Below are 12163 nucleotides of genomic sequence, written 5' to 3' on the forward strand. Positions count from 1 at the left end.
TGACTCAGTCCAAATTTTATTCAAACCTTCCCATCGCATCCCAACAACTGCCTATTAGGTTTGAAGGTTTCATTCAGCCTAGCAGTCTCATGTACTCTAAGTTTTCAAATGTGAACCACTAGGGGCTTCTACCTTTCAGTTTTTAAGCTGAACAATAGTGAAAAATAATTACTTTTCTTCTTTTTAGTAAGAGAGCAAATGTTATCAATGGTAAGACCTTCAAAAGTCCACTTCTCAAACTCAAAATTCACTGAAAGCCCACACTTTTGCTGGAGGCCAGGCTTGGTCTGTTTCTGATTACACTGCTGACCCTCACCTGAAAACCCTTTGTAGCTGGGCCTTTTTTCTAGACAACCTACTGATGAGCAAATGATCTAACAGATTTCACACCACATAAATTTAAGCCTAATAAATGGCTTCGAATTCAGAGCTCCTAGTTCTGGGTTCAGAGAGGTAGACCCTTTGCAAAAGCAATCAAGTAGACAATTAATAAACCCACCCACAGCACAGGGAAAGGGCTAATTCTGTCCCCTGTCCCCTTCCCCCAAGCAAGCTTCACATCATTAGCTTGGGGAAGTGTAGATGAACTTTGGGCTTCTTGTTTGGGAAGAAGATGGGGTCACAGTAGAGAGGGCCACCTGTCACAAATGTCTTGTGTCCTGTCCAGTACAGTAGCCAGTAGACAACTTGTGGCTATTTAAACTTATATTTGCATTAATTAACTCTGAACATTCTATTCTTTGGTTGTGCTGGCCACGTTTCAAGGGCTCAATAGCCACGTGTTGCTAGGAACTACTAAATTATAGTCTAGGAACATTTTCTACAAGACAGAAAGTGCTATTGGACAATGCTGATATACTATTCAAGCAAAACCTCTCAAGGGCCAAATTGCTTCTGTTTTGCCTCAATTATCAGTGACTGTGCCTCACCTGGGTCCATTTTATTACATTCATCTAGATAAGCAAAATGAAATAAAGTTCATACTGAAGCAAAATGTAGATTAAGATGAAATCCTATTGTTAATGGGGTAAAAAAGGGAATTTTGTTTTAAATCTGCTGATGAACTGGTTTTCTTTCAACTCTTTGCTATTTTTGGGTAATATATTTACAGCTTTGGGGATGAACAATCTTGATTATTCAGAGCCAGAAAATAAACTCTGCTTTCTCATCCTAGGTAGATAATTCCAAATTTACCACGTAATTGCTCTGCCTGCCGAGGGCAAGCACGGCAGGGGCTATGAGGGGCAGTGAGGTCCTGGACCTCTCCAAGGTTCCTGGTCTCCTGTGTGGGTGGCAAGAGTAGGAGTGAGGGCTCAATAGAGCCACCAGAGTGGCTTGTCACAGAAAAGCTTGTTCTCCTTAGCCAACAACATAACAGCTTCTCTTTTTGGTCCTGGAGCCTCAGTTTACTTAGCTACAAGATGGAAGAAGGACTTGTCCCTGCATGATAGGAGGAGTAACTCAGGGCCAAGCCAAAACAGAGGCTTATGGGATCACAGAGGTCCTGAGAAACGTGGCTCTAGATTGAGATTGTTGTAGGTCTTTTAGCTTCTACCATGGAAGGTGTGCCTTGCAAACAGGAGAGGAGGTTCAGGTGTGGGACAGCCCCAAAGGGTGATGAAAGTTCACTACAATTTATACGCAGATGATGGAGGCTTACGCAAACAATTCTATTCCAGACATTGCTTGTGAACTCTGAACCTCTATACCTTACTACCTATTTAATGTCTTTTTTTTTTTTTTGAGGGGAGTATTTTTAAGACATCTCAAGCTTTCAGCATTTTCAGTGTCTTTACTGGTGAAGAGAGTTTCTGGTCGGCAGACTTTCCTTAGGTCTTGTTTTCCTATCCATTCAGCCCCTCTGTATCTTTTAATTGGGGAATTTAGTGTGCTGACTTCAAAGGTCATAATTGATGGGTAAAGACTTAATTCCTATCATTTTGTGAATGTACTTCTGTTTGTTTTGAATGTCCTTTTTTCTTCCTCTCTGGTTCATCCTTGTGTTTTGGGGTTTTGCTATATGGCTAGAATGTGATTCTTTTCTGTTTATTTTTTGGGTATGTGCTCTTCTAGTGGGCTTTCTACTTTCACCTGTTTACATGATGGTGGTTATTTTTCTTTCACTTTTTTATATTTTAAATATAATATTATACTTTCATTTTAAAAAGACATTAAGTAAGTAGGACTTCCTTAAGCATCTTTGGTAAGTCTGGTATGATGATGATGAGTTCCCCCAGTTTTTGTGTGCCTTGGAAGGTATATAATGGATATATGTAAAGGATATCTTTTCTGGGTGTAGTGTTCTTGGGTGGCAGTTTTTTCTTAATGAATATGAGTTAAATATGTCATGCCATTTGCTCCTACTATGTCAAGATTCTGGTTAATCACTTGGGGTATCCTTAACCAGGTCTTGGTCCTTTTCCCTTACAATTACTAGGCCATCGTGAGGATCTCTTCTGGTCATGTCTATTTGGGGTCCTATAGGCCTCCTGTACCTGGATGTCCATGCATTTCCCAAGGTCAGGGAAAATTTCAGCTATTACTTTATTGACCAGTTTTTCTATGTCTTTCCCCTTTCTTTCCCTTCATTCACTCTAAAAATGTGATCGTTTGTTTCCGTGCTGTCCCTGATGTCTTGAAGGCTGTCTTCATTCTCATCCTTTTTCTTTCCCTTTCCTTTCCCTTTTCCTTCCTGCTTTTCATATGACTAGGTATTTAAAAAGACCTGCCTTCAAATGCAGAAATTCTTACTTCTGCTTGATCTAGTCTATCATAGGGCTTTCAACTGTATTTTTTTTGTTTGACTTATTAGCCTGTTTGGTTCTTTTTAAAGATCTCTATCTATTTGTTGAATTTCTCATTGATATCATGACTTGTTTTCCTAATTTTGTTGAATCGTCTGTGTTATCTTGAATCTCATTGAATTACCCAATAGTCATCCCATTTGAATTGTTTGTCAGGCATTTTGTCTTTGTCTTTGAGGTATGTGCCACAGTTATTGTGTTTCTTGGAAGGCATCATGTCACCTTGTTTTTTCATATTTCTTGTGACCTTACCTTGACATTTGCACATCTGGTGAATCAATGGTCTCTACCTCTTCTAGAAGGAGGCTATTGTGGAAAATGGCTTTCTTGTGAAGACCTGTCCTGGGTGCAGTTGGTAAGCTACATTGGCTTTGGCTCTAACTGGGCACCAGAGTAAAACCTCCTAAGGCTTCTTCAGCTGTCAAAAATGGGTTTGAGCAGAGTGTGTGGTGGCAGGGTTGGAGACACCCTCTGTCACCAATGGTACTTTGGAGGGAGCAATATTCTAGTGACTCAGGTGTGGTACACACAGCAGTAGGGGTGGGGCATCCACTATATGGCCACTCTAGCAATGGAAGTGGTAGTGCTGGGAATGTGGAGAATGGTGGATATATTCCTCAGCAGTGGTGACATGCCTTTGGGGCCAATGGCAGCTCAGGTGGCTAGGGATTGTCCACAGCAGCAGGGGGCATAAAGTATAAAACACATGCGTGGGCCTACTAGCAGCTGGGACCCAACTCAGCAGATCAGTTGGCTCAGGGAGGCACCTTTGGTTAATTAGGACAGGAATTTCAGGATGATCATGGAGGTGGCTGGGGCTGATTACTGAGGAAGAGTGGACTGACTCTGTGGCTCTGGCTGACTAGGCACCTCAGGCCCAGCTGCGTGGGGTCAATGGCACCCAATGTGTATCCCACACTGCAGCAGCCTCTGACCTGAGGTTGAGGGAAGACAATACAAGTTCCTTCTCTGGAACAAAGCTATGTGTAGACTCCAGGAAGTCCCCCGATGGGCTCCCAGCCTCTCTCTCTCTCTCCTGTTGGCAGGGTTACCAGGGTCTGTGATGGGGTTACTGGTATTCACAGTGGTGGGGCTGATGGTGACTCTCGTATTCATCCTTTCCCCTGCTGGGGAAGTCCCCTCAGCTGGGGAACCAGAGTTAATGTCGCTCCTGCATTTTATTCCATTCTCTATGCTGCTGTCCCAGCCTCGCAGGGTTCTTATCTCTTGCTGGGTTCTAGTGCTACTCACGTTAAAATGCAGCTGTTAGTCATTGTGGTTCTTCTTGGTGGAAGAGGAGGCAAGTGCTGGGCATTGGCCATCTCGTCCTCTCCAGCACCCCAAACCTGACATGTCCAAAAACTCAAATGATGACCATTGTCAAATCTGGTGTTCCCCCAATATTCACCACATCAGTGACCAGGACGACCATTTCTGAGTTTAAAACAATCCAAAGTCCTGGATTTGTCCTTGTCCCCTCCCTCTCCTCTTTTCACAGCCAACTCATTAGTAAGCTCTGGTTTTTACCTCCCAAAGTGCTCTTGAGTCTGTTCATTTCTCTCCATATCCACCAATATGGTGGTCCAAGCCCTCGTCCTTATCTACCAGGCCACTGTGGCAGCCCCTTGTTGGTGAACAAGTACCTGCTTTGGCTCCCACCTCACTGCAGCCTCCCCACTGAAGACAGAGTAATCTCTGAAATGAAATCTAATCTTGTCATCTCCCATTGTCAATTTTTATTTCTATTTGTTTACTTGTTTATTTATTTAGGGATACTGACGATCAAACCCGGGGCCTTGTGCATGCTAGACAAGGGCTCTGCCTCTGAGCTACACCCCCAAGCAACCTCCCAACGCCTTTTTTTTTTTTTTTAGATTTTATTTTGTGACAGGATCTCACTAAGTTGCTTGTGTTGACCTAAAACTTGCACCCTCCTGCCTCAGCCTCCACACTCCCCAACCAAGGGTCTGGGATTATTGGGGTGAACCGATACATTCTGCTGTTTTCAATTTTTTTAACAGTTTCCTTTAACCTTAGGAGAAAATCAAGTCTCCGCCACTGTCTTCAAATCCTTCCGTCGCTTCCCTCTTCTGCCTCTGGCCTCCCCTCTCCCCAGCCCTCTCCTCTTCTCCTCCCCTTGCACATATATCCCTGGCAACTGTCTGCCTCCCACAGCCCTGTGCCTCTTTTTCCTATAGACCCTTTGCTACTTCCTCTTCCTGAATCACCGCTCTCACCCTTATCTCAGCTCAAGCAGTACTTCCTCAAGGGTGTATCTGTGACCTCCATGTCAAGGTCAGTCCCCCCATTCGGGTTCTCAGAATGCTACAGAGCGCCACAGAGCTCTCCTTCAGAGCCCTCATTATAGATGAAATGTCACATTTGTTTGTGTGACAAATGGACAAACATCTTTCTTTTCAAGTACGTTATAAGCAGCATGCTGACAGGGATCACCCTTCTGTGCGCACCACAAATTCCCTGGTCTGAGCTGGGGCTGGGGCTCAGCGGTGGAGCACTTGCCTAGCACGTGTGAGGCATGGGGTTTGCTCTCAGCACCACATATAAATAAATAAATAAATAAGGATATTGTGTCCATGTACAACTAAGCATAGTAAAAAAAAAAAAAAAATCCCTGGTCTGGCATGTCATGACACTGAATCAATGAGCGATGGAAAGAGCTCTACTACCTAGAAAGAGTAGTTCAGACCTGGGTTGGAATTTTGGTTTCATTGCTTCCTTAGTTGAGTGGACTTTAGGAAATCATTTAGCCCCTCTGAGACCCAGTCTTCTTCTGTGTGGAAGAGCCTCAGAGCTATCTTGTAGGGGCTTCCGAGAACAAATCAAATAATTGTGACCGAGTGCTCAAGGCGGCCAGTGTCTGGCACATAGTTGCCACTTGGGAAATGGTTATTGTCATTACTAAAATGTTCCTACTATTTGAGACTCATTTCTGTTGGAAAACTGGATATCCTACTCAGTGTCCTTTTAAGTTTTTGTTTGTTTAAATTGGCTTGTGCATCTGTTGTTTGCAATTAAAAATTCTATAGTAAATGCAGCTCGAGGGAAGACTGGCAGGACAAAAGCAGCAAATCCTGCGTGTGCCACTGGCCATCACTAAGGAACACACACTTCTAGTGAACACTGTTGTGCCAACCACCATTCTAGGAGTTTTACACAATTAACTTCTTCAATTCTATGAGCATGTCAACCCTATGAGGTGTGTGCTACTGTCTCTGTCTCACCAAGAGAAAACAGAGACACGGTAAGGTTAAGTAAACTCTCTTAAGGTCACACAGCTAACAAGCGTTAGAGCAGGACTCAAACCCAAGTGGCCCTTGCTTTTACCCCTGGCCCTCTGCTGTTTTATTTGTATTCCAGAAAATGTCCTCTCCGAGTGCTTGCTTAAAAGGTAAGAAATTAAAACATGCTGTGTGCTGCACAAACCACCCCCACACCAAGATCCAAATTGCATAAAAGAAGGATACAAATGTTTATCACACGCGTAGAGGAGGGACACAAAAGAAATATGCCAAAATGACAATTATCTTTGAGTGATGGAGTTTTGGATCTCTTAAAATTTCTTCTTTTATTTTTCACCCATTTCCCACATTTTCAACAGTATAAAATGTGTTTCTGTATAATCTAAGAAAACATAAATGTTATTTTTCTAAAAAAGAAAAGTAAGAAAAATTCCTTTTTTTATTATTATTATTTCTTTTTTTTCTGTAGTGGGAATTGAACCCATGTGTGCTTTATCACGGAGCTAAGTCCCAAACCCTTTTTATTTTTTATTTTGAGACAAGGTCTCATTAAGTTGCTTAGGGCCAACTTGCTTAGGGCCTCACTAAATTGCTGAGACTAGCCTCCAACTTGCAATCCTCCTGCCTGGGCCTTGCCAGCTATTGGGATTACAGGTGTGCATCACTGCACCTGGTGAAAAATCCTTTTAATGGAAAAGAAAGTAAGAAAGAAAGAAGCAAAAAGAAAAGCAAAATTCAAACAAAAGGAAGAGAAGGAAGAGTAGATAATGCAACAGTCTTGTTCTAGTGAGGCCTACCTCGGCAGACCTGTAAACACCGGAAGTTCTCATTTTCACGCAAAATTCTCGTGGAATTTTCAGTAATAAATAATCTTAGGCCACAGTTAGTCACTCAGTATTAAGCAATAGTAAGTAGAAGTTGAGCGTGAGTTTGGAGTGTTCATTACACTGGAAAAGTCCTGCACTGGGATGGAGATGATTGTCTCTGGCTCTGGTCTGAGCATGGCTGCCTCCTTGCTGTGTGCCTTAGAGAAGAATCTCTGGCCTCTTCATCCGCCAAAGAGGAGCAGCCTTATCTGCCTGATTAGCCTTTGAAATCTGTGTCGAGCTGCAAGAATAACACCAGACCTCCTCCCACGTTTTTCATGTAGCTTGACTCACTTTTCAGGACAACCCTCTGAGTTAGACGTCACTATCATTCCCATAGCATAGATGAGGAAACGTAGGCACAGAGCAGTTAAATACTTGTCCAGGGCAATAAGATTGATAAGTGTAGAGCAAGGATTCAAATTCAGACAGTGTGTCTGCTAGTGATCATATATGATCATAGCCACGTGCCAAGGGATGCTGTCAGCTCTGAATGAAATACATGGAAAAGAGTTTGGAATAGTTTGAAACACTAAATAAAGTACGTTGTTAATCTGGGGCCATTTTAAAGGACGTGGCTTCTTGGGCAATGTTTTCAAATGGTTAGTGAGTAGGAATGCAAATAAACCCAGAAAAGTCTGTGCATAAATAAAACATTTCCACCTCTCATGGATCATGGAAAAGTTAAAACTTTTCCACCAACAACACAAGACATTTAAACAGGAAGAAACTCTCCTTACCCAATAATATGGTGACTTTGTGTTTGTAAGAGTCCTGCTCCAGTAATCTGCCTTTTGGGTGGTAGACATATCATATACTAGGTTTTTGAAAACTGCAAAGCAACCTTGAGACTCCTTCTGTTCATCCCTCCATGTTTCCCTCTAATCATGTATGCATTGACTGAGCAGAAATTCCACAGGAGTCCAATACTCGAGTCATGCTTCAAAGCTGAGTTTTTGCATCAATGAGATAACATTCCCCAGCCTCCTTGGTGGAAGAGACCTATAAAGGTCATCCGGTTCACCCTTTAACTCACTTACCCTCTTCCACCTAAACTATCCCTAACAAATGGGATGTGGTTCTATCTTCAGGGACCTCCAGGGAAGATGAGTCTAGCTTCTCCCTGGGAAATCCTCATCAGTCCTTAATCAAAATGTTTAGGGCCCGTGGGAGAGCTGCAGCAGAGTCCAGCTTATCGAGGTGGGATTTATTTACTTACTGTCCAAATCATTTCACATCAGATTGGCTTGTTGCTCTCTCCGCTCACCGGCTGAGAGCTGAGGTGACAGATCACCCCATTGCTTATTTAACCAACCATAAACAGGACTTGAAAGAAGTGAGTTTGCGGCACATAACTCCTCTTTGGCGAATCTGACATGCATCAAGTTGATGGCAAACTTCTGCTCATTATCTAAAAACACTTTTCCGACTTTCCCCCCTTTTCTCTGTTCCAAAGGGAGCTGTTTTTCTCAGAAAACTCACTTGTTTTATGCCACCAAGAGGGGTACAAGAGTGTGGCTAGAAGCCAGAAAGCTGTTTCCATCCCAAATGACCTGGACTGTGGGAAGTTTTCTTTCCCAGCCCCACGGACCTAAGCTTGGGAGGGGGCTCACTGAATTCTGTGGCATCTCAGTCTGTCCAAATCACCTCAACGAGTTGTTTCAATGTCTTTCTCTGCAACTTGGATTGCAGTAGGACCATACAAGAGGGTTGAGATACAGGGGAAGTATGTTCCACATTGCCTGGAATCATTTTAATTTAAAGTATATTGTTCTTTTTTTCATTGTCCCCACCCCCCACCACCAGAGAACAGGGCACAGGGGATGTTGACCACTTGCCCCAAGCTGAGGACTGTGGTAGGTGTGGGGATTTTAGAAACTACATTATTTAATTAAATGATCATCACAGTCCTGCATGACTTACTTTATAATCACAGGTGAGGACACCACGAAGGTTAAGGTAGACCCCGAATGTTGCCTAATCCCACTGACATACTTAGCCTTGCAGCTGGGTTTCAAGCCAGGGCCTTCGCTGCTAAAACCTGGGCTCCTTCTTCTATCTTGGTCATATCTGCAGATCACAGGAACTGACTGGTGATCAGGAGGTTAAAAATGTAGCTGAAGGCACAGGCAGGCATAGGGGGCAGTGAAGTGGCTGATACTCAAGAAGGTAAAGGATTCAATTAGAAAACAAAAATTAGGATGAAATATGCTGAAAGGAATTACCTGGGTTGTAACAATGAAATCTACACAAGAAAGAAAGAAAAAAAGGCAGAGTGGGAAATGATGACTTATTGCTTTATTTAGTGACAGTTCTCATTAGACATTTCCCATAGAAAGGGTCTGAAAATGTAACCTATCGCATTCTAGAATTGGCAAACACAGTTTAATGTCATAACCTCCCCTTTTGGAGAAAATAATCCTGTTTGGTTAAGAACAAACGTGTCATCACAGTGCCCATGTTCACACCATTGTCATGTGAATGAGATGTGACAAGTCATGTGTTTCCTCTCCTAGAAGTCTTCAGTGTTCTGGGGTGTCCTTTTGTATGGGCCTCCTGGGATGCTCACCCGCTCTGTGGCATTATTTAGGTAAGTTACTTAACAACTTGTCAAGACCTTCTTGGGGGCCCTGGAAATGCACCATTTCCTGTACATTCTCAAATCACTGGGGGTGATGGAAAGAGTACAGACTATGAATTCCATGGTCTGAAGGGCCAGGTTTCAAATCCATGCTGCTTGTATTTGGTATGACCATAAATCTCTTGGTTTCCTCATCTGTCACTAAGAGGAGGAGAAGAACTCCTACACTTGGGGCTTATAATATTGTAGGAGAAGATGTTTCTGTTTCTTTACTTGCTCCCAAGAACAGAAGGACATAGCCAACAGTTTGGTGGGTGTTCAATAAGTTAAACATGGAGTTACTGTATGACCCAGCAATTCCACTCCTAGGCATAACCCACCCCCAAACTGAAAACAGGTGTTCCGACAAAAACCTGTATAAGAATGTTCACAGCAGCACTTTCCACAACAGCCAAAAGATGGAAAGGACCCAAATGTCCACCAGTAGAGGAATGGAGTAACAAATTCTGTCTATCCACGTTTTGAAATATTACCCAGCCCTAACAAAGAATGAAATACTGATACCTGCTGTGAAATGATTGACCCTTGAAACATTACCCTTGTTGGAAGTGGAACACAGAAGACATTGCCTATCTTATGATTTCATGTATAGGAAATGTCTGGGATAGCCAAATCCAGAGACAGAAGTCCGATTAGTGGTTGCCAGAGGCTGGAGGAGAGAGGAACAGAGAGTCTCCGCAGAGTGAGCACAGGGGTTCGCTGGGGGGTAACGAAAATCTGCAACCAGAGGATAGCGATGGCGCCCAGCCTTATGAATGTACCAAATCGTGCACTTTAAAGTGGTTAAAGTGGTAACTTGTGTGTGACATGCATTTTACAATATTATATATATATATATAAAGAGACCCAGCGATGAGGACTGCGACACTCCGGAGACGTCCTGGCGAGCGCGGTTGCGAAGCGCTGTGCGGAGCTGGGTTCCCTGGGCCTCCGCTGCGCAGGATCCCGCCGAGGCCCGCACACGCCGCCGCGCGGTGTCCCCTGCCCACCTGGAGGTCTCCACGCCGCCGAACAAAGGCCCTTTCTTTGTCGGTGCTGGGGAGGCGCAGAGGGGCCCGGTGGGTGCGTAAACACGGGCAGGAAGGCAGGCCGCCTGAAAGCTTCCAAAAGCCCCTTTCTGACAAGTGAAAAATGTCGGTGACTTGAAGTCACAGGGCCAGGCTTTTAACAGCCCTCGGCGTATTTATTTAACCCAGTAAATTCGTTTATTAGCGGCCGCCTCCTTTGTAGAGCAGGTAATGGATTCCCCATATGGTTCTGCTTTGCCGAGGGCCACGCCAGCTCACACCTAGCTCCCTCCGGCCTCCGAGGTTGACCTCGGGCGCTGCCACTTGGCCGCCCGGCCCCTGCGAGCTGTAATTACCGTCGTTCCCAGGGAGGAGGAAATCCCGGCCTCGGCCTTAACTAGCCCCGGCGTGGCACGACCAAAGGGCACGGCGCAGAGGGGGGACGCAGAGGCAATAAAGCTTTCACGTTATTAACTTTTTCCTTCTGAAAAGAAGCCTGAAAAATGCCGTCGCACCACATTAAAGGCCGTGTGTGTGAGAGCGCCACCGCCTAATGAGGGCTCGGACCCTGGGCCACATGCGAGGCTTCCAGGGCCTCTTTAACGCGACCTTGATGTGGTGCCAGCCCCGGGGTGTGGGCATGAGGCTGGAGGGGCAGCTCCCTGCACCCGCCCAGAGCTGAGGCTTGCGCCTGAAGGGGGACCCAGCGAGAGTGGCAGGGCCACCCAAGGCAAGCAGAGGAGGGCACCGCGTGATGTGGATGGATGCCCCAGGCCCTCGGAGGAACCGTAGAATCCCCACAGCGGTGACAGGGAAGCAGGCAGGCAGACAGAAAGCACAGCGGGAGGACAGGTAGGTCAAGCACCGGCTGCTTTCCCCAAAGCGTGATGAGCCACCTCTGGACACAGGTTCCCACAAAGCAGGCGGCAGGAGCCCAGAGACACAGGAGCAGATATAGCCATCCTGCCCCACAGGCCAAGGTGGGGATTTCTAACTGTGAATGTGCTTTGTTGATTGGAGGAAGGCTGAAATTTCCTTCCCAGGTATTCCAGCTAAGTCCAGGGGTTATGGCTCTGTGTTGTGGGGCAGTACCGAGACACACCCATGAGCGCTGGCATCCAGGCTTGGTACTGAGGGCTACGGTGGAAATCTCACCACCTTGGGGGGGCCTTCTGCCCTAGGCCCTTAGGCCAGAGGACACTGCAGGAGCTCCCTGGTGCATACCGTAAGGGCTGGGGCAGCCACCCGTTAGGGAGCAGGGCAAGGAGGGCTCCTTCTCCACATTCTCCACCCCATCCCTAGGTGGGAAGAAAACCAAGCCAAGTCCTGAGTCTGGGGAGGAGAAGCTTGTCCAGGCCCTGGAAGTGGTATCCCGATGCAGGGAAGTTGGTCTTCCTCTGGTCCTCTGCTCTGTCAGCTGTTTTGTAGGCAATCTGCTGGGCCTAGCAGACTTCACCAGCCCTGCTCTCTGGAGACCTACACCTCCTCTCTGAGCACTCCCACCTTAGTACTAAGTACATGGCCTCCCCCAAATTGGCCCTAACCTATAATGGCTGTGTCTACTTGTACATATGCAGAGCACTGG

Source organism: Marmota monax, unplaced genomic scaffold, assembly GCF_021218885.2.
Source record: "Marmota monax isolate L192 unplaced genomic scaffold, Marmota_monax_Labrador192_F-V1.1 WCK01_AAM20220418_F8-fsc00010, whole genome shotgun sequence".
NCBI classification, from domain to species: domain Eukaryota; kingdom Metazoa; phylum Chordata; class Mammalia; order Rodentia; family Sciuridae; genus Marmota; species Marmota monax.